The sequence below is a fragment of the Lissotriton helveticus genome, chromosome 3_1 (assembly GCF_964261635.1).
Source record: "Lissotriton helveticus chromosome 3_1, aLisHel1.1, whole genome shotgun sequence".
In the NCBI taxonomy this organism is placed as follows: domain Eukaryota; kingdom Metazoa; phylum Chordata; class Amphibia; order Caudata; family Salamandridae; genus Lissotriton; species Lissotriton helveticus.
This window is the reverse complement of record NC_136061.1, coordinates 1,877,115,179-1,877,138,152: the sequence shown is the minus strand read 5'-3', so window position 1 is coordinate 1,877,138,152 and position 22,974 is coordinate 1,877,115,179.

Sequence of the window (22,974 nt, the reverse complement as noted above, 5' to 3'; positions counted from 1 at the left end):
CCGGTATTAGACATTCCCAGCAATGGCCCCAGACCCATCAACCCAGGCGGAAAGAAGTAGAAGACCCCCAAACAGCCAAAAAGCAAAACTACAAAAATGGGGACTTGGAAATTTTCAGGCAAATTTCCAAAATCACTCCGCGCGCGCTCTGCAGCTAGGCCCTAACTCCCCTTTGCACCATGGATTTGCTTCAAACCTCTTGCAATCAAAAGTATCCATACCCAGCAGGGCTCCCAGACCCCAAACCCCACCCACAAACACCCAGAAACCGCCCAAACAGCACTTCAAAGACAAGCAAGTCAGCAAAAATGCAAAAACAAATTCACCTCCGATTTTGTCCAAACCACTTTTATCCGGGATTAGACTTCCCAGCAATGGCCCCAGACCCCTGCAGCCACCCGCAAAAAATCAGAACACCCCCAAACAGGCAAAAAGCAAAAATGTGCCTACTACCTTCAATTCTGTCCAAATACATTGTGCACCTAGGCCCTAACTCCCCTTTTCCACCATGGATTTCCTGAAAAACAAATGCAATCAACATTAGACTGTGCCAGCAGTGCTCCCAGACCCCAAAATCCACCCACAAACACCCGGAAACCCCCAAACAGCACCTCAAAGACAAGCAAGTCAGCAAAAACGCAAAAAGATTTCACCTCCGATTTTGTCTAAATCACTTTTATACGGTATTAGACATTCCCAGCAATGGCCCCAGACCCGTCAACCCAGGCGGAAAGAAGTAGAAGACCCCCAAACAGCCAAAAAGCAAAACTACAAAAATGGGGACTTAGAAATTTTCAGGCAAATTTCCAAAATCATTCCGCGCGCGCTCTGCAGCTAGGCCCTAACTCCCCTTTGCCACCATGGATTTGCTTCAAACCTCTTGCAATCAAAAGTATCCATACCCAGCAGTGCTCCCAGACCCTAAAACCCACCCACAAACACCCAGAAACCGCCCAAACAGCACCTCAAAGACAAGCAAGTCTGCAAAAACGCAAAAAAAATGTCATCTCCGATTTTGTCTAAACCACTTTTATACTGTATTAGATATTCCCAGCAATGGCCCCAGACCCGTCAACCCAGGCGGAAAGAAGTAGAAGACCCCCAAACATCCAAAAAGCAAAACTACAAAAATGGGGACAGAAATTTTCAGGCATATTTCCAAAATCACTCCGCGCGCGCTCTGCAGCTAGGCCCTAACTCCCCTTTGCCACCATGGATTTGCTTCAAACCTCTTGCAATCAAAAGTATCCATACCCAGCAGTGCTCCCAGACCCCAAACCCCACTCACAAACACCCGGAACCCCCCCAAACAGCACCTCAAAGACAAGCAAGTCGGCAAAAATGCAAAAAAGATTTCACCTCCGATTTTGTCCAAACCACTTTTATCCGGTATAAGACATTCCCAGCAATGGCCCCAGACCCGTCAACCCAGGCGGAAAGAAGTAGAAGACCCCCAAACAGCCAAAAAGCAAAACTACAAAAATGGGGACTTAGAAATTTTCAGGCAAATTGCCAAAATCATTCCGCGCGCGCTCTGCAGCTAGGCCCTTACTCCCCTTTGCCACCATGGATTTGCTTCAAACCTCTTGCAATCAAAATTATCCATACCCAGCAGTGCCCCCAGACCCTAAAACCCACCCACAAACACCCGGAACCCCCCCCAAACAGCACCTCAAAGACAAGCAAGTGTGCAAAAACGCAAAAAAAATGTCATCTCTAATTTTGTCTAAACAACTTTTATCCGGTATAAGACATTCCCAGCAATGGCCCCAGACCCGTCAACCCAGGCGGAAAGAAGTAGAAGACCCCCAAACAGCCAAAAAGCAAAACTACAAAAATGGGGACTTGGAAATTTTCAGGCAAATTTCCAAAATCACTCCGCGCGCGCTCGGCAGCTAGGCCCTAACTCCCCTTTGCCACCATGGATTTGCTTCAAACCTCTTGCAATCAAAAGTATCCATACCCAGCAGTGCTCCCAGACCTCAAAACCCACCCACAAACACCCAGGACCCCCCCAAACAGCACCTCAAAGACAAGCAAGTCAGCAAAAATGCAAAAAAAATTCACCTCCGATTTTGTCCAAACCACCTTTATCCGGTATTAGACATTCCCAGCAATGGCCCCAGACCCATCAACCCAGGCGGAAAGAAGTAGAAGACCCCCAAACAGCCAAAAAGCAAAACTACAAAAATGGGGACTTGGAAATTTTCAGGCAAATTTCCAAAATCACTCCGCGCGCGCTCTGCAGCTAGGCCCTAACTCCCCTTTGCACCATGGATTTGCTTCAAACCTCTTGCAATCAAAAGTATCCATACCCAGCAGGGCTCCCAGACCCCAAACCCCACCCACAAACACCCAGAAACCGCCCAAACAGCACTTCAAAGACAAGCAAGTCAGCAAAAATGCAAAAACAAATTCACCTCCGATTTTGTCCAAACCACTTTTATCCGGGATTAGACTTCCCAGCAATGGCCCCAGACCCCTGCAGCCACCCGCAAAAAATCAGAACACCCCCAAACAGGCAAAAAGCAAAAATGTGCCTACTACCTTCAATTCTGTCCAAATACATTGTGCACCTAGGCCCTAACTCCCCTTTTCCACCATGGATTTCCTGAAAAACAAATGCAATCAACATTAGACTGTGCCAGCAGTGCTCCCAGACCCCAAAATCCACCCACAAACACCCGGAAACCCCCAAACAGCACCTCAAAGACAAGCAAGTCAGCAAAAACGCAAAAAGATTTCACCTCCGATTTTGTCTAAATCACTTTTATACGGTATTAGACATTCCCAGCAATGGCCCCAGACCCGTCAACCCAGGCGGAAAGAAGTAGAAGACCCCCAAACAGCCAAAAAGCAAAACTACAAAAATGGGGACTTAGAAATTTTCAGGCAAATTTCCAAAATCATTCCGCGCGCGCTCTGCAGCTAGGCCCTAACTCCCCTTTGCCACCATGGATTTGCTTCAAACCTCTTGCAATCAAAAGTATCCATACCCAGCAGTGCTCCCAGACCCTAAAACCCACCCACAAACACCCAGAACCCCCCCAAACAGCACCTCAAAGACAAGCAAGTCTGCAAAAACGCAAAAAAAATGTCATCTCCGATTTTGTCTAAACCACTTTTATACTGTATTAGATATTCCCAGCAATGGCCCCAGACCCGTCAACCCAGGTGGAAAGAAGTAGAAGACCCCCAAACAGCCAAAAAGCAAAACTACAAAAATGGGGACTTGGAAATTTTCAGGCAAATTTCCAAAATCAATCTGCGAGCGCTCTGCAGCTAGGCCCTAACTCCCCTTTGCCACCATGGATTTGCTTCAAACCTCTTGCAATCAAAAGTATCCATACCCAGCAGTGCTCCCAGACCCCAAAACCCACACACAAACAGCCAGAACCCCCCAAACAGCACCTCAAAGACAAGCAAGTCAGCAAAAATGCAAAAAACAATTCACCTCCGATTTTGTCCAAACCACTTTTATCCGGTATTAGACATTGCCAGCAATGGCCCCAGACCCATCAACCCAGGCGGAAAGAAGTAGAAGACCCCCAAACAGCCAAAAAGCAAAACTACAAAAATGGGGACTTGGAAATTTTCAGGCAAATTTCCAAAATCACTCCGCGCGCGATCTGCAGCTAGGCCCTAACTCCCCTTTGCCACCATGGATTTGCTTCAAACCTCTTGCAATCAAAAGCATCCATACCCAGCAGTGCTCCCAGACCCCAAACCCCACCCACAAACACCCGGAACCCCCCCAAACAGTACCTCAAAGACAAGCAAGTCAGCAAAAATGCAAAACCAAATTCACCTCCGATTTTGTCAAAACCACTTTTATCCGGTATTAGACATTCCCAGCAATGGCCCCAGACCCCTGCAGCCACCCGCAAAAAATCAGAACACCCCCAAACAGGCAAAAAGCAAAAATGTGCCTACTACCTTCAATTCTGTCCAAATACATTGTGCACCTAGGCCCTAACTCCCCTTTTCCACCATGGATTTCCTGAAAAACAAATGCAATCAACATTAGACTGTGCCAGCAGTGCTCCCAGACCCCAAAATCCACCCACAAACACCCGGAAACCCCCAAACAGCACCTCAAAGACAAGCAAGTCAGCAAAAACGCAAAAAGATTTCACCTCCGATTTTGTCTAAATCACTTTTATACGGTATTAGACATTCCCAGCAATGGCCCCAGACCCGTCAACCCAGGCGGAAAGAAGTAGAAGACCCCCAAACAGCCAAAAAGCAAAACTACAAAAATGGGGACTTAGAAATTTTCAGGCAAATTTCCAAAATCATTCCGCGCGCGCTCTGCAGCTAGGCCCTAACTCCCCTTTGCCACCATGGATTTGCTTCAAACCTCTTGCAATCAAAAGTATCCATACCCAGCAGTGCTCCCAGACCCTAAAACCCACCCACAAACACCCAGAACCCCCCCAAACAGCACCTCAAAGACAAGCAAGTCTGCAAAAACGCAAAAAAAATGTCATCTCCGATTTTGTCTAAACCACTTTTATACTGTATTAGATATTCCCAGCAATGGCCCCAGACCCGTCAACCCAGGTGGAAAGAAGTAGAAGACCCCCAAACAGCCAAAAAGCAAAACTACAAAAATGGGGACTTAGAAATTTTCAGGCAAATTTCCAAAATCAATCTGCGAGCGCTCTGCAGCTAGGCCCTAACTCCCCTTTGCCACCATGGATTTGCTTCAAACCTCTTGCAATCAAAAGTATCCATACCCAGCAGTGCTCCCAGACCCCAAAACCCACACACAAACAGCCAGAACCCCCCAAACAGCACCTCAAAGACAAGCAAGTCAGCAAAAATGCAAAAAACAATTCACCTCCGATTTTGTCCAAACCACTTTTATCCGGTATTAGACATTGCCAGCAATGGCCCCAGACCCATCAACCCAGGCGGAAAGAAGTAGAAGACCCCCAAACAGCCAAAAAGCAAAACTACAAAAATGGGGACTTGGAAATTTTCAGGCAAATTTCCAAAATCACTCCGCGCGCGATCTGCAGCTAGGCCCTAACTCCCCTTTGCCACCATGGATTTGTTTCAAACCTCTTGCAATCAAAAGCATCCATACCCAGCAGTGCTCCCAGACCCCAAACCCCACCCACAAACACCCGGAACCCCTCAAACAGTACCTCAAAGACAAGCAAGTCAGCAAAAATGCAAAACCAAATTCACCTCCGATTTTGTCAAAACCACTTTTATCCGGTATTAGACATTCCCAGCAATGGCCCCAGACCCGTCAACCCAGGCGCAAAGAAGTAGAAGACCCCCAAACATCCAAAAAGCAAAACTACAAAAATGGGGACAGAAATTTTCAGGCAAATTTCCAAAATCACTCCGCGCGCGCTCTGCAGCTAGGCCCTAACTCCCCTTTGCCACCATGGATTTGCTTCAAACCTCTTGCAATCAAAAGTATCCATACCCAGCAGTGCTCCCAGACCCCAAACCCCACCCACAAACAGCCGGAACCCCCCCCAAACAGCACCTCAAAGACAAGCAAGTCAGCAAAAATGCAAAAAAGATTTCACCTCCGATTTTGTCCAAACCACTTTTATCCGGTATTAGACATTCCCAGCAATGGCCCCAGACCTGTCAACCCAGGCAGAAAGAAGTAGAAGACCCCCAAACAGCCAAAAAGCAAAACTACAAAAATGGGGACTTAGAAATTTTAAGGCAAATTTCCAAAATCATTCCTCGCGCGCTCTGCAGCTAGGGCCTAACTCCCCTTTGCCACCATGGATTTCCTTCAAACCTCTTGCAATCAAAATTATCCATACCCAGCAGTGCTCCCAGACCCTAAAACCCACCCACAAACACCCGGAACCCCCCCAAACAGCAACTCAAAGACAAGCAAGTCTGCAAAAACGCAAAAACAATGTCATCTCCGATTTTGTCGAAACCACTTTTATCCGGTATTAGACATTGCCAGCAATGGCCCCAGACCCATCAACCCAGGCGGAAAGAAGTAGAAGACCCCCAAACAGCCAAAAAGCAAAACTACAAAAATGGGGACTTGGAAATTTTCAGGCAAATTTCCAAAATCACTCCGCGCGCGATCTGCAGCTAGGCCCTAACTCCCCTTTGCCACCATGGATTTGTTTCAAACCTCTTGCAATCAAAAGCATCCATACCCAGCAGTGCTCCCAGACCCCAAACCCCACCCACAAACACCCGGAACCCCTCAAACAGTACCTCAAAGACAAGCAAGTCAGCAAAAATGCAAAACCAAATTCACCTCCGATTTTGTCAAAACCACTTTTATCCGGTATTAGACATTCCCAGCAATGGCCCCAGACCCGTCAACCCAGGCGCAAAGAAGTAGAAGACCCCCAAACATCCAAAAAGCAAAACTACAAAAATGGGGACAGAAATTTTCAGGCAAATTTCCAAAATCACTCCGCGCGCGCTCTGCAGCTAGGCCCTAACTCCCCTTTGCCACCATGGATTTGCTTCAAACCTCTTGCAATCAAAAGTATCCATACCCAGCAGTGCTCCCAGACCCCAAACCCCACCCACAAACACCCGGAACCCCCCCAAACAGCACCTCAAAGACAAGCAAGTCAGCAAAAATGCAAAAAAGATTTCACCTCCGATTTTGTCCAAACCACTTTTATCCGGTATTAGACATTCCCAGCAATGGCCCCAGACCTGTCAACCCAGGCAGAAAGAAGTAGAAGACCCCCAAACAGCCAAAAAGCAAAACTACAAAAATGGGGACTTAGAAATTTTAAGGCAAATTTCCAAAATCATTCCTCGCGCGCTCTGCAGCTAGGGCCTAACTCCCCTTTGCCACCATGGATTTCCTTCAAACCTCTTGCAATCAAAATTATCCATACCCAGCAGTGCTCCCAGACCCTAAAACCCACCCACAAACACCCGGAACCCCCCCAAACAGCAACTCAAAGACAAGCAAGTCTGCAAAAACGCAAAAACAATGTCATCTCCGATTTTGTCGAAACCACTTTTATCCGGTATTAGATATTCCCAGCAATGGCCCCAGACCCGTCAACCCTGGTGGAAAGAAGTAGAAGACCCCCAAACAGCCAAAAAGCAAAACTACAAAAATGGGGACATAGAAATTTTCAGGCAAATTTCCAAAACCACTCCGCGCGCGCTCTGCAGCTAGGCCCTAACTCCCCTTTGCCACCATGGATTTGCTTCAAACCTCTTGCAATCAAAAGTATCCATACCCAGCAGTGCTCCCAGACCCCAAAACCCATCCATAAACACCCGGAAACCCCTCAAACAGCACCTCAAAGACAAGCAAGTCAGCAAATACGCAAAAACAAATCACCTCCGATTTTGTCCAAACCACTTTTATACGGTATTAGACATTCCCAGCAATGGCCCCAGACCCGTCAACCCAGGCGGAAAGAAGTAGAAGACCCCCAAACAGCCAAAAAGCAAAACTACAAAAATGGGGACTTGGAAATTTTCTGGCAAATTTCCAAAATCACTCGGCGCGCGCTCTGCAGCTAGGCCCTAACTCCCCTTTGCCACCATGGATTTGCTTCAAACCTCTTGCAATCAAAAGTATCCATACCCAGCAGTGCTCCCAGACCCCAAAACCCACCCACAAACACCCGGAAACCCCTCAAACAGCACCTCAAAGACAAGCAAGTCAGCAAAAAGGCAAAAAAAAATGTACCTCCGATTTTGTCCAAACCACTTTTATACGGTATTAGACATTCCCAGCAATGGCCCCAGACCCGTCAACCCAGGCGGAAAGAAGTAGAAGACCCCCAAACAGCCAAAAAGCAAAACTACAAAAATGGGGACTTGGAAATTTTCAGGCAAATTTCCAAAATCACTCCGCGCGCGCTCTGCAGCTAGGCCCTAACTCCCCTTTGCCACCATGGATTTGCTTCAAACCTCTTGCAATCAAAAGTATCCATACCCAGCAGTGCTCCCAGACCCCAAACCCCACCCACAAATACCTGGAAACCCCCCCAAACAGCACCTCAAAGACAAGCAAGTCAGCAAAAACGCAAAAAAGATTTCACCTCCGATTTTGTGCAAACCACTTTTATCCGGTATTAGACATTCCCAGCAATGGCCCCAGACCCGTCAACCCAGGCGGAAAGAAGTAGAAGACCCCCAAACAGCCAAAAAGCAAAACTACAAAAATGGGGACTTAGAAATTTTCAGGCAAATTTCCAAAATCACTCCGCGCGCACTCTACAACTAGGCCCTAACTCCCCTTTGCCACCATGGATTTGCTTCAGACCGCTTGCAATCAAAAATATCCATAACCAGCAGTGCTCCTATACCCCAAACCCCACCCACAAACACCCGGAACCCCCCAAACAGCACCTCAAAGACAAGCAAGTCAGCAAAAACGCAAAACAAATTTGACCTCCGATTTTGTCCAAACCACTTTTATCCGGTATTAGACATTCCCAGCAATGGCCCCAGACCCCTGCAGCCACCCGCAAAAAAGCAGAACACCCCCAAACAGGCAAAAAGCAAAAATGTGCCTACTACCTTCAATTCTGTCCAAATACACTGTGCAGCTAGGCCCTAACTCCCCTTTTCCACCATGGATTTCCTGAAAAACAAATGCATTCAACATTAGACTGTGCCAGCAGTGCTCCCAGACCACAAAACCCACCCACAACAACCTAAAAGCCCGCCAAACAGCACCCCAAAGACAGGCAAGTGATCAAAAGCGCAAAATCTTTTTCTGCTCTGATTTTCTCCAAACCACTTTTATCCGGTATTAGACCTTTACAGCAATGCCCCAGACCGGTCAACTCACCCACAAAGAAGTAGAACACCCCCACAAGTGCTTTTTCATTGAGCGTAATCCAGCCATCTGCTTTGAGGGAAATAGGAGTCTGGAGGAGGAGGATAGAGGAGCATGTTCTTGTGAACTTGTGAACCTGAGGAATGCAGACTGCGGCACCTTCAAATCAATAAGCAAATAAGTGAAGACAGTTCTGCTGATGGGCTTGTTTTTGTGATTAGGTGATGAAAGTTTTTTTTATATAGATTTTGCAAAACAAAGAAAGACAGACACACAGGAATAAAAGTGAATACGGACGAAAAAGAAAGTTAGTGATTCATTGACTCATTTTCAGGGCTCTGTGTTAGGGAAGAAGAGCTCGTCCTCAAACTCTGCTAATTCAGACGGGAGTAGGTCAGTTAACAGGGAAGAACTTCCCTCATCTAAGTTGGTGTCCTCCTCGTCTTCTTCCTGTGTGCATTCTCGTATTTTGTAATTTGATGGTATGAAGTGCTGATTCATCTTGATCATTGTTAACCTCTCCACATTTTTGGGCGAGAGGCGGGACCTTTGGAAGTTACAATGCCACCAGCAGCACTGAAAACACGTTCAGAAGACACACCTACGAGTGGGCAAGACAAGTAATTTATAGCCAGGTTGTTGATCTCTGGCCACACATCTCTTTTCCCATGCCAATACTCCAATGGGTCATAAGAAACATGGACCTCTGTTGAGTCATTCATATAGGCCTGCACCATCGACTCAAGGTTCTCCAGGGTTCCTCCACTTTGCTTACTTTTTTCTGGGACCATATGAGAAGTAAACCCAAGCTGAGTTAGCCAATCCTCTTCTTCACACAATATTACTGTTGTGTCTGGTGCAGATGATACGGTTGCTGGTGTCGTTAACGGCTGAGAGGGAAAATCACTCACTTCTACCACAGCTGCAGAAGTGGATTTTTTTGACTACGGATGGCCTGCTGATGCTGATGTACTGCCTTTTCCTTCAATTTCCTGCCGTTCTCTTTCAAACCGAATGGCTGACACAGCTAGCCAATGTTTGTACTTTGTAACATCTGCGTCATCAAAAGGAAAGAATACTCTGCCTGCCACTGCCTTTTTGTACCGTGGATCCAGAATAGTAGCACAAATGTAATGCTGTTCTGTGTGGATCTTTTCAAGACGATCATCGCGAAGTAGGCGGTGTAATAACTTGTCCGCCAACTCAAATGCTTCTTCCTTTCCATCTTTTTCATACTTAGAACACACCGCCTTCAGTCGGTGATCTAGCATGCGCAATAATGGGATAGCTTTTCCCAAATAACAGTCCTCCCTGCTGACTGCACGCGTGAAGACCTCAAAAGGACGAAGCATGCCTGTCAGGCTTTTAACTAGCTCCCATTGCTCCACCTGTATCCTCATGTCTATCATAGGTGTACCCAGTTAAAAGAAATACTGATCGACTACCGCATACTGCTCATATAGACGCTCAAGCATGTAGAAGGTTGAGTTCCAACGTGTTGCCACCTCCTGGATGAGTGCTTTCACTGGAAATTTACGTTCATGTTGCAGGCACCTCAGCTGCTTCCGGGCCTTAAAAGAATGGTTGAAATGTGCGCATATTCTTCGGCAGGTGGTCAGTAACTCGGAGACTGGACTTACTTCACTCAAGAATTTTTTAACAACCAGGTTTATACAGTGCGCCAAACACGGCACTCTGAAATAGTTACCCATATCAATGGCCTTAACTACATTGGTGCCATTATCCGTGGAAACATAACCAATCGTGCGTTTTCTTGGGGACAGCCATTCAAAGACCTTTGTGTTAAACTCATGCAAAATGTTTTCTCCTGTATGACTTTTCTCCATGGCAAACATGGCTATTGTTGCATGTTTTCGAGCAGCTTTATAAACTTTGTCCGAGTCAACACCTGCATTTATCTTTGCTTTAACCCCTGAAAAAGAGACCCAGTGTGCAGTGATGCACATGTAATCAGTGGCTGCGCAACTAGTCCACATGTCTGTTGTCAGATGTATAGTATGAACAGCACTCTTCTGCAAAGCTGCCCCAATCACCTCCAGCACATCTTCATGTAGTGCTGGAACCGCAACTCTGGCAAAATAGAACCGGCTAGGAACCTTCCATTTAGGGCAGAGCGTTGCCACCATTTCAACAAAACCCACCCCTTCCACAAAAGAAAAAGGGAGAAGGTCCAACGCTAGCATTTTAGCCAGCTTAGTGTTATACAGACGCGCCGTTGGGTGGTTGCATTCAAATGGCGCATCTGAAAACAACATGCTTCTAATGGTGGGCTGGACCATTGTACGGGATGATGATGACTTCTTCGACCCAGTTACGCTCAGTGATGATGAACTTTTTCGCATTGGTGTCTCACTCTCTCCCACACTCTTAGTTTGGCTCATATATCTTGCAGGGGGTGTGCTGCTGACAGGGGTACTGGGTGTAACTGAAGAAATGTTTGACGCTTCTTTCTCCTCGTCATCAGCAGATGAAACATCAACGGGTACAATTTGTTGACTTGCAATTCGGGCATCCTTGATCTCCCTTAGGTGTGCATGCCATTTGACAGTGTGCTGTCTCTCAAGAGGACCTCTCTGGCCTCCGGTACCATAGTTGGTACCAAGCTTACCACGACTAACTCGAAGCTTACAAATGGTACAAATGGCTATGTTTTCCCTTGTTGGGCTAACACTAAAGAAGTCCCAAACTGCGGACTTCAAATGTCTGTGGGGGGCGGAGGAGGCGATACTGGGAATGCTGCTAATGCCACATGAACTGGAGGATGTCTGTTGCCGAAATTTAGTACGTTGTGCACTTACAGCACCACTAATTGAGGAAATGGAGGTCGAGGTGGATGGAGGTCCCTTGTGGCGAGAAAATATGGAAGCTGTAGGCGGTGGTGTACTAGTTAACTGCATTCGTGGTGGTCCCATTCCCACGTCGCAATCATCACGCTCAGCAGCATTTCGGGATAGGGTATAAATGTCTGTTTGCTGCATGCCTGCTGAGGCTGGAGTGACGTGTATGATGACTGCGTCGTCGTCGTGAGAGTCTTCATCAGCAGGAGTATACGCCACGTCTTGTTCAGCGTCATCATCACACTCCATAACTCTGAGACTTTCGGGGACCTTCCTTTTACGCTTAGCTGCCTTTGTCAGATCATGGTGTGCCTCACTCTCAGACAGGCCTGTTGGTTCCCAATTGTCATCCATATGATCAGGAGGAAGGGGGCTTGAAGAAGATGTAGACATCATCCTTGATCTTTTCCTTGCTAGGGATCTGGAAGACAATGAATCATCAGGAGGAGTTGTCGTAATTTGGCAGTACCTGAGTTAGCGTTTAGCTCAGCTACACAAGCTTTTACTGTTAACTTGACCAAATGTTCGGCGGCCATTTTGTATTTGGTGGCTTCCATTGTGTATGAACATGCGGCCTCGTGGTCAGTGAGCCCTCTCGTCCTTTCTCCATGCCAATGAATCTTTACCCTGCCCAGCAACAGGCTATTTTTAGCAATGGTCAGTCTCGCGCATGCGTACATCTGATCTCTGGACTAACGAGTGGTCACTCCTTAGGAATGTTCCCTAAACTGACCAGTGGTATTAAGCCCCTCACACATACTGGCTGTGTTCCAAAAATGCCCTTATATGTACCTAAAACTGCTCAAATGTATACCGCCTACCTTTTTATTGCTGTTGAACTGTATAAAAGAGGTCGCGCACCGATGTTCGGTGTGATACTTCTTGCATTACCGAAGGGTGCTGTAGGAAGGTACCACCACCCCATGGGGTCCTAATAAACCTGTCTTTTGCATTTCCAGTTTCCGTGCCAATTTCCATTATATGGTGTTCGAGAGTTTTTGCAGAGTATGTAGGCCTGACAGAACCCGATACCTCAATTGGCGACCACGAAGGGACTCATCGGCGACTCGGATGCCCGAAGGAGAGGTCACAACGAAGGATTGGAAACTCGCTATGGACGCGTACGCTGCCACTGAGTGACCCGAGTCTCAGCACCCACGGTGTTTTTTCCTTTCCTTCTGATCTGACCTTCCAGGTGGCGCCGGTCTTCGACTGAGATCCTGATCGTTTGGCTTGTCGTGTAGTGCCCGTTTGGCTGATTTGGTTACGGAACTTGGCAGTTGGAATCTGGACACTTTTGAAAATATTTGGTAAGCTTATGTTTGGTAAGGTAGTCTATTGACACTTACTGTGGCTTTTTGAATTTGAATTTGAATTTGAATTTGTATGAGTTAGCTAACGTTTGGACCTATGATTTGAATTATATGTGGAGTGCACCTCACATAGGCAGGCATGTAGGGATATTTCTCTGATTTTGAAATTGCTTGAACGGCACACCGTGCGTAAAGTACATTTAAGTGCCATTTGTGGTAATATCGCGTTTTCGTGATATTTTGAACATGCCTGTTCTCAGCACACTCCGAGGAATGTGCTGCTTTGGAAATGGTACCAATTATCGATTAAATGAATCTCAGCCGGCTCCCCCAGAGGGGACTCCTAATCGCGAAATGTACATTAAATTTGGCCTTCTGCCCATTATGTATAGCACATTATGGCGCAGATATACCAAAACGGATCGTGAATTGCAATGGCCACTACATGGGTCATTTGACCTACGAAAAGTTCAGTATGTGGAACAATGTTTGTTTCAGCGCAGGTCTAGACAGGATATGTTTGATTGTGTGTGTATGTGGGATAAAGCGGTGCGTGAACGAATGAAGCGTGAAGAAGCCTTGGCGGACAAAGAGCAGCGAAAGGCTGCTCGGGATAAAGCTTTACAGCTACAGGAGAAGGAATTCCAGGAACAGAAAGAGAAAGAGAGTCGAGAACGTAATTTACAAGTTAATGGTCAGTTTCCTATTCGACGTCTTCTTTATCCTGTCCTTACTAATGAATTAGATGATTTTTCATTGTTAGATCGTTGCCCGCCTCCGTATGTTCAGCCTACGGCTCCGGATGAGGAATCGGACGAGGATAAGCAGGATAAACAGCGAACCAGGTTACCTACCGAGCGTATGACGGAATTGCGTTCGGTTGCTCGTAAACTTAATGTCAATGCTATAACTGTTTCAGGGGTTGATGATCTTATGAGTAAGTGGTCTGATAAGGAACGGTTATATTTTTTAGATCGTTTCGCAGATGAGGTTGTTGAGCGGTTTAGGAAGCAATCTCCTGAGTTGGAACCTAAAGATATATCAGTTGGCCGTGAACATTTTCGTAAAGGTATTTTTGTTCTTTCAGAGGCGGATGAATCAATCCGGCGGTTGATTCTGCTACGGGATGAGGCGACACGATTGCGAGCGGCGAAAAAGGCATCGGATCCATCAGCGTCCGGATCGACGGAAAATTCCAGAGAATGCCCTATCTATGGATCAGATAAGAGTGTTGCGGTTAATGTTATGCCTATGCGGGAAGCTGCGCCTTTGTATGTCCCTCCTAAAGGGGATGGTACGGATGATGATAAGATGTCTAAAGATGCAAAGGGCTATTTTATATATAATTGGGTTTACATGCCATGGAATAGAGCAGATGTTATGGCACTTAAGAATGCTTTGCCTGACCCCCGTAAAAATCCAGCAGCTTTCTATGAAGGTGTGGAGGGCGCTATTTCTTTGTGCATTATGACGTTAGTTGATATTGATCTTTTCTTTGGATTGATATTGCCTCCTGATATGTGGAGGGCGATTCGTAAGTTTGATGATCGAGCGCTTTTAGGTGCAGAGTGGAAGGACATAGCTAGAGCTGATTTAGATAGGGAACCTGCATGCAAGCCGTGTCAATTGATTTTAGATGTACCGATAGCTATATTGAATAAATTAAAAACGCTTGTTCCCCCTAAGAAAATTGATTGGACCGTATTGGCGTCTTGTAAACAGAAGTCGGACGAATCGGTCTCTGATTTCTTTTCCCGTTTTGAGGAAGCATTCCATGATTACAGTGGTCAATTATTAACAGAGGACACGGGCAGGCACTTGTTTGTAGACAAGTATGTGGCTAATCTCCTACTGGAGATTGCAAAACGGTTAAAAGCTAGTGAAAGTTCATGGACCACTGCAACGCCCGCTTCTTTATTAACTATGGCTCAGTATTATGAACGACAGGAATTGGAGGCTAAAGAAAGTAGTGATAAGAAAGCGAAGGACTTAAAGACGAAGGTGATGTTGGATCAGGTTTATGCTACGCAATCGAGAGGGAATGAGAGGGGTAGACGAGGATCGTATGTTGCGTCTCCCCCTCGTTCTGACATCTCTGAGGATCAGTGTGCATACTGTAAGCAGTTTGGACATTGGGTTGCAGATTGTCCGGTACTTCGTGAACAGCGTAGTCAGAGGGGTCGAGGAAGTGGAAGGTCACGGAACAGTTATTCAGGACCGAGAAGTGGAGCGAATGATCGTGGTAGGTTTGAAGAGAGGGGTCGTGGTCAGGTTGAACATAATACTTTTGATCAACGAAATCAATATCAGATAGCTGAAGGAGAGAATACCGAGTCTCAGGACAATAGATATGCATAGGATTGCGTAGGATGGGGTGTGGAATCGGTTGAAGTACCAGTCGATCAAAGTTGTCCATATATATCAGCACATGTTTTGGGTTCTACTGATCAGTTTCTGGTTGACACAGGAGCTACTCGTAGCACTCTGTTCAAACACTTGGTTCCAAGGGTTCCCCTGTCTGGCGAAACAATTACTGCAATAGGGTTCGATGGAACACCTTCCCTAAGCCCATTGTCTCAACCCCTTATATTTCACGTCGATAAATTCATTGCCCCATGTCCGTTTCTATTATCTCCAAATACACCAGCTAATATTATGGGACTTGATATGCTAAAGCATTTTCGTGCAACAATACGCTGTGCCCCTGAAGGGGTGCGGGTTATTTTGAATGAGAATTACCCAGAAATTGAGAGATCGTGCCTAATGCAGGAGGCCGATGCGTTAGCTTCCCTTCCTAGCACTTTATGGGCCACTTCCGATACTGATGTGGGTCAAATGATTATTCCTCCTGTACGCATTACTGTACAGGAGGGAGCGACTTTGCCTCGTGTTCCTCAGTACAAGATCTCCAGAGAAGGCGAAATAGCTTTAATACACATTGTGAATGATTTGATAATGGCAGGGGTGGTGGAGGAAGTTCCCTACAACGTTTGCAACAGTCCAATTCTTCCGATCCTAAACAAAGATACAGATACTAAGATCTATCGTTTCATTATTGATTTAAGGGAGATTAATATGATAGTTGTACCCCAGTATCCAGTAGTGTCTGACATTACCACCTTACTTACTTTGGTTCCATTCACATCTACTACATTTACGGTGATCGATTTGAAAAATGCTTTGTTTTCGATCCCCATTCATCCTGACAGTCGATACTTGTTCGGTTTTACACTAAATAATAAATCATATAGATTTTGTCGAGTTCCTCAAGGTTACACAGAAAGTCCTAGCATCTACAGCCAGGCTTTGAAGAGACAGCTTGATTCTTTTGATTTGCAGTCTGGGGTGACTCTTATCCAATATGTCGACGACATTTTGCTCGCGGCAGACACACAGGAGCAATGCGAGGAGAGTACACTCTCCTTACTTTCCTTCCTTGCTAAACACAATCACAAGGTTTCACGAAAAAAGTTACAATATTGTAGACCAAAGGTGACCTACCTCGGTCATCTTTTGTCTAAGGAGGGACGTGCATTGACATCAGATCGAATTCAAGCAATTTTAGATACACCAGTCCCTTGCACTCAGAAGGATGTTCGCGCTTTTATAGGTTTGACGTCCTTTTGTAGGCAATGGATACTAGGATTTTCGTACATTGTAAAACCTCTGTTAGCATTGCTGTCCAAAACTGCACCAATCCCCCTTGAATGGGCGGATGAATGTCAGAATGCTTTTGAGCAATTGAGACAAGCTCTTTGTTCTGCACCAGTGTTAGGTACACCAGATTATACAAAGCTCTTTACACTGTATGTACATGAGAAGGATGGGTGTGCATTGACAGTCTTAGTACAGTTACACGGAGACAAACAGAGGCCTTGCGCATATTTTTCAGCAGTACTCGATCCTGTGGCTCGAGGACTGCCTGGATGCTTTCGAGCAGTTGCAGCAACAGCAGTAGTGAGGTTCCGTGACGATTTAACCCGTGTTTGTAACATAGTCGCAAATACATAATTTTGGTATCAATGAACCGCAAATGATCCATTTAGTATATCCTGGTGTTTTCGCTATGCTACGAGCAAGAGCACTCCTGTTACAAACACATTTCTGTTCTTCCCGTGGCATCCATCTTAGAACAAGGAAGCCATTTTGTATTCCTTGCCCTCACATAGTCAATGGACACGCAATGACCTCTTTTCATTTAAGGACACGTAGGCTTTAGCCGGCAATTCACCTTGCTAGTGACACGTGCACCTTAGGCCAGCAACGCTGTGGCAGCATGACTCGGCAAGAGCTGCCTCCCCAGCCTGAGGCCAGTCCTGCTATACTGGTTCTCGTGTTCGTTGGTCTGATCATGATTAGGCGGCCGAAGCTGGTAGCCGTGCCCATTTACGACCCACAAACATCTCTTATCCTACTTTTCTATCTTCTGCACCTGGCTCTGCTCCTTTCCTTCTGGGCCTTTATTAGGGGGAGGTAACGAAATTTACGATGAGGCGGTCCGGGTCTTGAATGAGAAGTTGACATGGGATTATGATGGAATAGTGGGAACCCCTCGTTCGTAATGTTTTGACATCAGATATTGATGACGATTCCTGTGCAACGCCAAATATTTATTGTTTAAGATACAAAGGTTTTGGAATGTGCTAACATGTAAAGAAATTTGCCTGAAGCCCAATATTCAGTATATAAGGAACAACCCTCTTTGTACAAATTGAACAGGCTCCTAGATACTGCCCATGTGTAGTTTCTGTGACTTCTGTGTCCCTGCAGTAATAAACCTTTGGTCTTTGACGCCACCATCGAGAAGCCCGTGTTTCTGTTTGTTTGTGCACCGAGACAGGTTGAACTCCGGGGTCTTCGGGTGTTGTCCCTGACACCTCTGGACGGAACCAAAAAGTCCAGAACTCCAATTGGCGCCCAACGTGGGGCGACGTCATTCGGTACCGGTCCAAAAGCCTGAAGAGTTCGAGAAGCTTCGTGTGAAGATTTCAGAGGGAGGCGCCCCACTTCATCGATCCCGACATATCGCAAAAGTGGCCCGACGTTCTCTTCCACGAGGGTTCCCGTTCAGACGGCTGCAGTGGTTCGTTGCCTTGACCGTCGCCCTGTCTTGGACCCGAGGTGCAGTCCTTAGTACGGCGAGACGTGACGGGTTTCTCCTTGGTGACGTCTTCAGTGCCTCAGTTAAGTATTAAGTGATTGATAGTTGGTTACTTCGTAAGGGTTGCTCCTGTTTGGATAATCCTTTTAGTTTTTGGTTTGGTTCGGTTTCATAAGATTGTCGCTGGTTATTCTGGTTATGATAATCATTCAGTTCAGTTCGGGTATCGATACGTTTGTCTGTTCTGGTAGGCCTAAGTTCTTGGTTCAAGTGCGCATTTTTTTTAATTTGTGTTTCGTCTGTTTTGTGTTCCGGGTTATAAAATGGTAAGTCGGAAAAATTGTATGTTGTCTTGTTTTAGTTGCAACAGTGATTCCCAGTTGGAGGACTCGTGTTTGGTTCCTCCGATTGGAACTCCCCTTTATGATCTATATTGCAAATTTGGTGTGGGCCCTATCTCTTATAACGAGGTATGGATCCACTACACAGAGAAAGATGGTGTCCTTAGTTGGCCACTGCATGGTAGTTTCGAACCTCAAGTTCTTGATAATTTAGAAACAAAATTGTTCAAGAAGAAAGCCCGGCCGGCAATGTTTGATTCTTTCCGTTATTGGCGAAAAGAATCTAAACAGAGAGAAATTAAAAAGTCGAAAAAAGAACAGAAAGAACAAGAGTTGACTTTAGAACAGTCTGCTAAGCAGCTGCAACTCAACGAGTCTGAGAAAGCGATGGAGGTGGCCAATAGAGAGCATAATTTAGCAATAGACAAGTGCTATCCTGCTTTGCCATCAAGTACAGCTAAGATAGTAGAGGACCCTGAAAAGGATCCCCTGTTATCTTACTTGTTACGATCACCCCCACCGTATGCACAGGGTGCTACGGCTCCACCTATACCGAATGTTCAATTACCGGTTGCTGGACAACCTGGTGTTCCCGCTCCTCTGAATCAAGTTCCTGTACCTCCTGTGGTCACTATTAATGTTCCTTCGGCACCCCCTCTTTCAGGGTTGCCGGCTTCTTTACCTATGCCTATATCGCTCACACCTGCTAGTTCACAAGCTGTTTTGCCCGCTACTCCTACTGTTTCTAATCTATCTGTTCCAACTGCTACTCTATTTACTGCTTCTGCTAATATTATGACTCCACTTTCTGTTCGTCGAAGAATCACTGATTCTGTCTCTAACATTCTATCTCCCTTCTATAAAACTCTGATTAAGACTCCTACCTCTGACTCTGTGTGACGTAGTCAGCTTCCCAGTACTGAAGAAAGAGGGATATTAGATTCCACTGCTCTTAGATGGATTTCGAAAGTTGGAAGATATAATGTACAAGATGTATTAGATACCTTTATGCAATGGAATGAACCGACACAACGATATGTGTTTGATGAAATGTGCTTCCTTCTACGTGAGGAATTGGAAGAGGATGACCCTGAATCAAATCTAGAAGAATTAATTAATGTTCAGAAAGAGTTTGCTGCAGGTATGATAGTTGGACAAAATATAAAAGAAGCGATGGAACTGGTTTTAAGTTATAGGAATGACCCTTCCCTTTGTTCTCCGAGGGAGTCAGAGAAACGTAGTACGAAACAAAATCGTCAATATCCAATGAGAGAGGTTCCACCAATTTGGCGTGAAGCTGTGCAAGCTAATGTAAACCTTGGTATTGCAGCCGCTCCGGCCCAATTCCAGAGAGTATGGATTCCATATATTCCATGGAAGCGAGCTGAAGTATTAGCAGTGAAACAGGCCTTGCCAGATCCGCGTAAAAATCCTGCAGGGTATTACAAAGAGTTGGCTCAGACAGTTGACGCTTGTGTATTAAATCTAGCTGACATAGATCTGCTATTTGGTAATGTAGTACCGCAACCAATTTGGGCTAAAATTCGTAAAGAGAATCATCCAGTTGCCCTAGGTGGTGATTGGGCAGCTATAATTGCAGCGGATGGTCAACAAATAGGTGGTTCTAAACCTGAACCCTTAATTGCTAATTTGCCCGGTAGAATAATCGACTTAATGAAGACCCTAATGCCAGCATTACGCGTTAACTGGGACAAATTGTCCGCGTGCAAACAAAAGAAAGACGAAAGCGTCTCCGACTTTTTCACAAGATTCGAGGAGACTTTCGTGGATCACAGTGGTCAGGATATGAGCACAGAAGGAGGCCAGAGATTATTTGTTGATAAATTTGTGCACAATCTGTTGCCAGAACTTAGTGGTAAATTAAAGAATTCTGAAAGTGCGTGGGCTGTCTCTACGACTGCGCAAATACTTGCTACTGCCCAGTACTATGAAAATAGGGACAAAGAGGAGAAAGAAAAATCAGATAAAAAGACGAAAGAGTTAAAAACTAAAGTTCTTTTACAGCAAGCATATCCGCCTCGCACCAATCAGACCAATACACAGCAAGGGTCATATCAAAGAACGGAGTATAATTCTCAGAGGCCACAGTACCAATGGAATCAGTGTGCTTATTGCAAAATGGAAGGCCATTATAAGACTGAGTGTCCGGTACGGGCACAAAATAATGCTGCGGCAGCTCAAAGAGGTCGTGGTGGTTATATGCAGAACTCTAGAGGTCGAGGAAGAGGTGCTATGCCTCCACAGACAAGTGATCGCCCTTCTAATTATTTCGACCAACGAAATGGACAATCTGCCCAACAGAATAGGTCTCAACAGTATCATGTTGAAGATTACTATGAAGCTAGTGAGGAAGGTCAGCCAAGGGAGTACTAGGACAGCCATGGACAAAGAGAGGGAGTAGTATCAGTTCCAGTAGATCAGAGTGGGCCTTATGTCGCAGTAGCAACATCAGGTATAGTCGAACCGTTTCTGTTGGATACTGGTGCAGCAAAAAGTTCTATCATACATGCGAAACTCCCTGGCGCACCTTTGTCTGGCTCAACAAACGTTTCAGTAGGTTTTTCAGGCGCCCCTGTTCACAACCCTGTTTCTGGTCCTTTGTCTATTTCTGTTGGACCCCGACAATTGAAAGCACCCCTGATTTTGACGACAGGTTGTAATGAAAATCTGCTTGGTTTAGACTTGTTAAAACGCCTATATGCGACATTGTACTGTTCTCCAGAAGGAGTACAGCTTACGTTGGGTAAAAGAATCATCTCTCCAATGTACTTGTCGATGGATGCACTCCCACCAGAGCTGCGTTCACTCCCTGATACTCTTTGGGCGACTGGTCCTAATGATGTAGGTCTTTTAGAAATTCCACCATATGTAGTAACTTTGAAAGCGAATGTAAAATTTCCACGAATTCCACAATACAGAATCTCTAGTGAAGGTGAGCGTGCGCTCCTACTGATAGTACAAGATCTGATCAAGAAAGGCGTTATAGAAGAAACTAGAGGTAATGTCTGCAATAGTCCTGTACTGCCCATTCTGAAACGAACTGACCCAACAAAACCTCCAGTATATAGATTTGTAATTGATCTTAGAGAGGTTAATAAAATTGTGATTCCACAGTTTCCTGAGGTTCCAGACATTACTGCATTGTTAACGTTGATTCCTGCTACAGCAGCATGGTTTTCAGTTATCGACTTGAAAAATGCCTTTTTCAGCATTCCGATAGCCGAGGAAAGCAGAGATATCTTCGGTTTCTCTCTAGGAGGACGAAGCTTCAGGTTTAAACGCGCTCCACAAGGTTATTGTGAAAGCCCATCCATTTACAGTCAAGCATTAAAAAGCCAGTTAGACTCATTTGTACTTCCTCCTGGTTCTGCTTTAATACAATATGTCGATGATCTTCTAGTGGCTGCCGATGACAAGGAAACTAGCAAAACAGCTACAATCTCTTTATTGCATCATTTGTCAAATTTGAATCACAAGGTGTCACCTTCAAAAATGCAATACTGTTGCCAAGAAGTGACCTACCTAGGTCATCTCTTGTCAAAGGAGGGAAGGAAGTTGACCCCGGAGAGAATAAAAGCAATTACACAGATGAATGTTCCTAGCACGCAGAGAGAAGTACGTGCCTTTTTAGGTATTACCTCATATTGTAGGCAATGGATCCCAAATTTTTCTCTTTTGGTGAAACCGTTGGTAGCTTTGACTGGGAAAAATGTTCCGAGTCCAGTGCCATGGTCTGCCGAATGCCAGGAGAGTTTTTCTGAGTTACGAAATGCACTGTGTTCAGCTCCTGTATTGGGTACACCCGATTACAGTAAACCATTCAGGCTCTATGTCCATGAGAGAGAAGGTTGCGCGTTGAGTGTTTTGACAGAGAAATTTGGTGATAAACAACGCCCTTGTGCGTATTTTTCATCAACATTAGATCCGGTAGCTAGAGCGTTGCCTAGTTGCTTGAGAGCTACAGCCGCAGCTGCAGCCTCCATTCGGCAATCTGCTGGTTTAGTAATGAACAACATGCTAGTGGTTATGGTTCCTCATGCTGTGGATACACTCATGAATCGAACCAAGACGCAACACCTTACCAGTGCTAGATTATCAGGTTACGAACTGACATTGTTAGTGAGTCATATTCAGATCAAAAGATGCAATGTATTGAATCCAGCAACATTGTTGCCGACTAGCCAAGAGTCGAGTGATTCCGAACCACACGACTGTTGTTTTAAAACTGAGGAAGAAACAAAAGGACGAATTGATTTAAAAGACACTCCATTATCAGATCCAGATGGCACGTTGTATGTTGACGGGTCTTGCTTCAAATTGGAGAATGGTGATGTGACTGCTGCCTATGCAGTAACGACTTTGAGTACGATTGTGGAGACTGCGAGAGTGAGTCAGAATTCTGCCCAGGCTGCAGAATTGATCGCGCTGACAAGAGCGTGCGTTTTAGCTAAGGGAAAGAGAGTGAATGTGTTCACAGATAGTCAGTACGCATTCGGCGTGGCCCATAGTTTTGGCCGTTTGTGGAAAGAGAGAGGTTTCATTACGTCCCATGGGACTAAGATTCAACATGGCC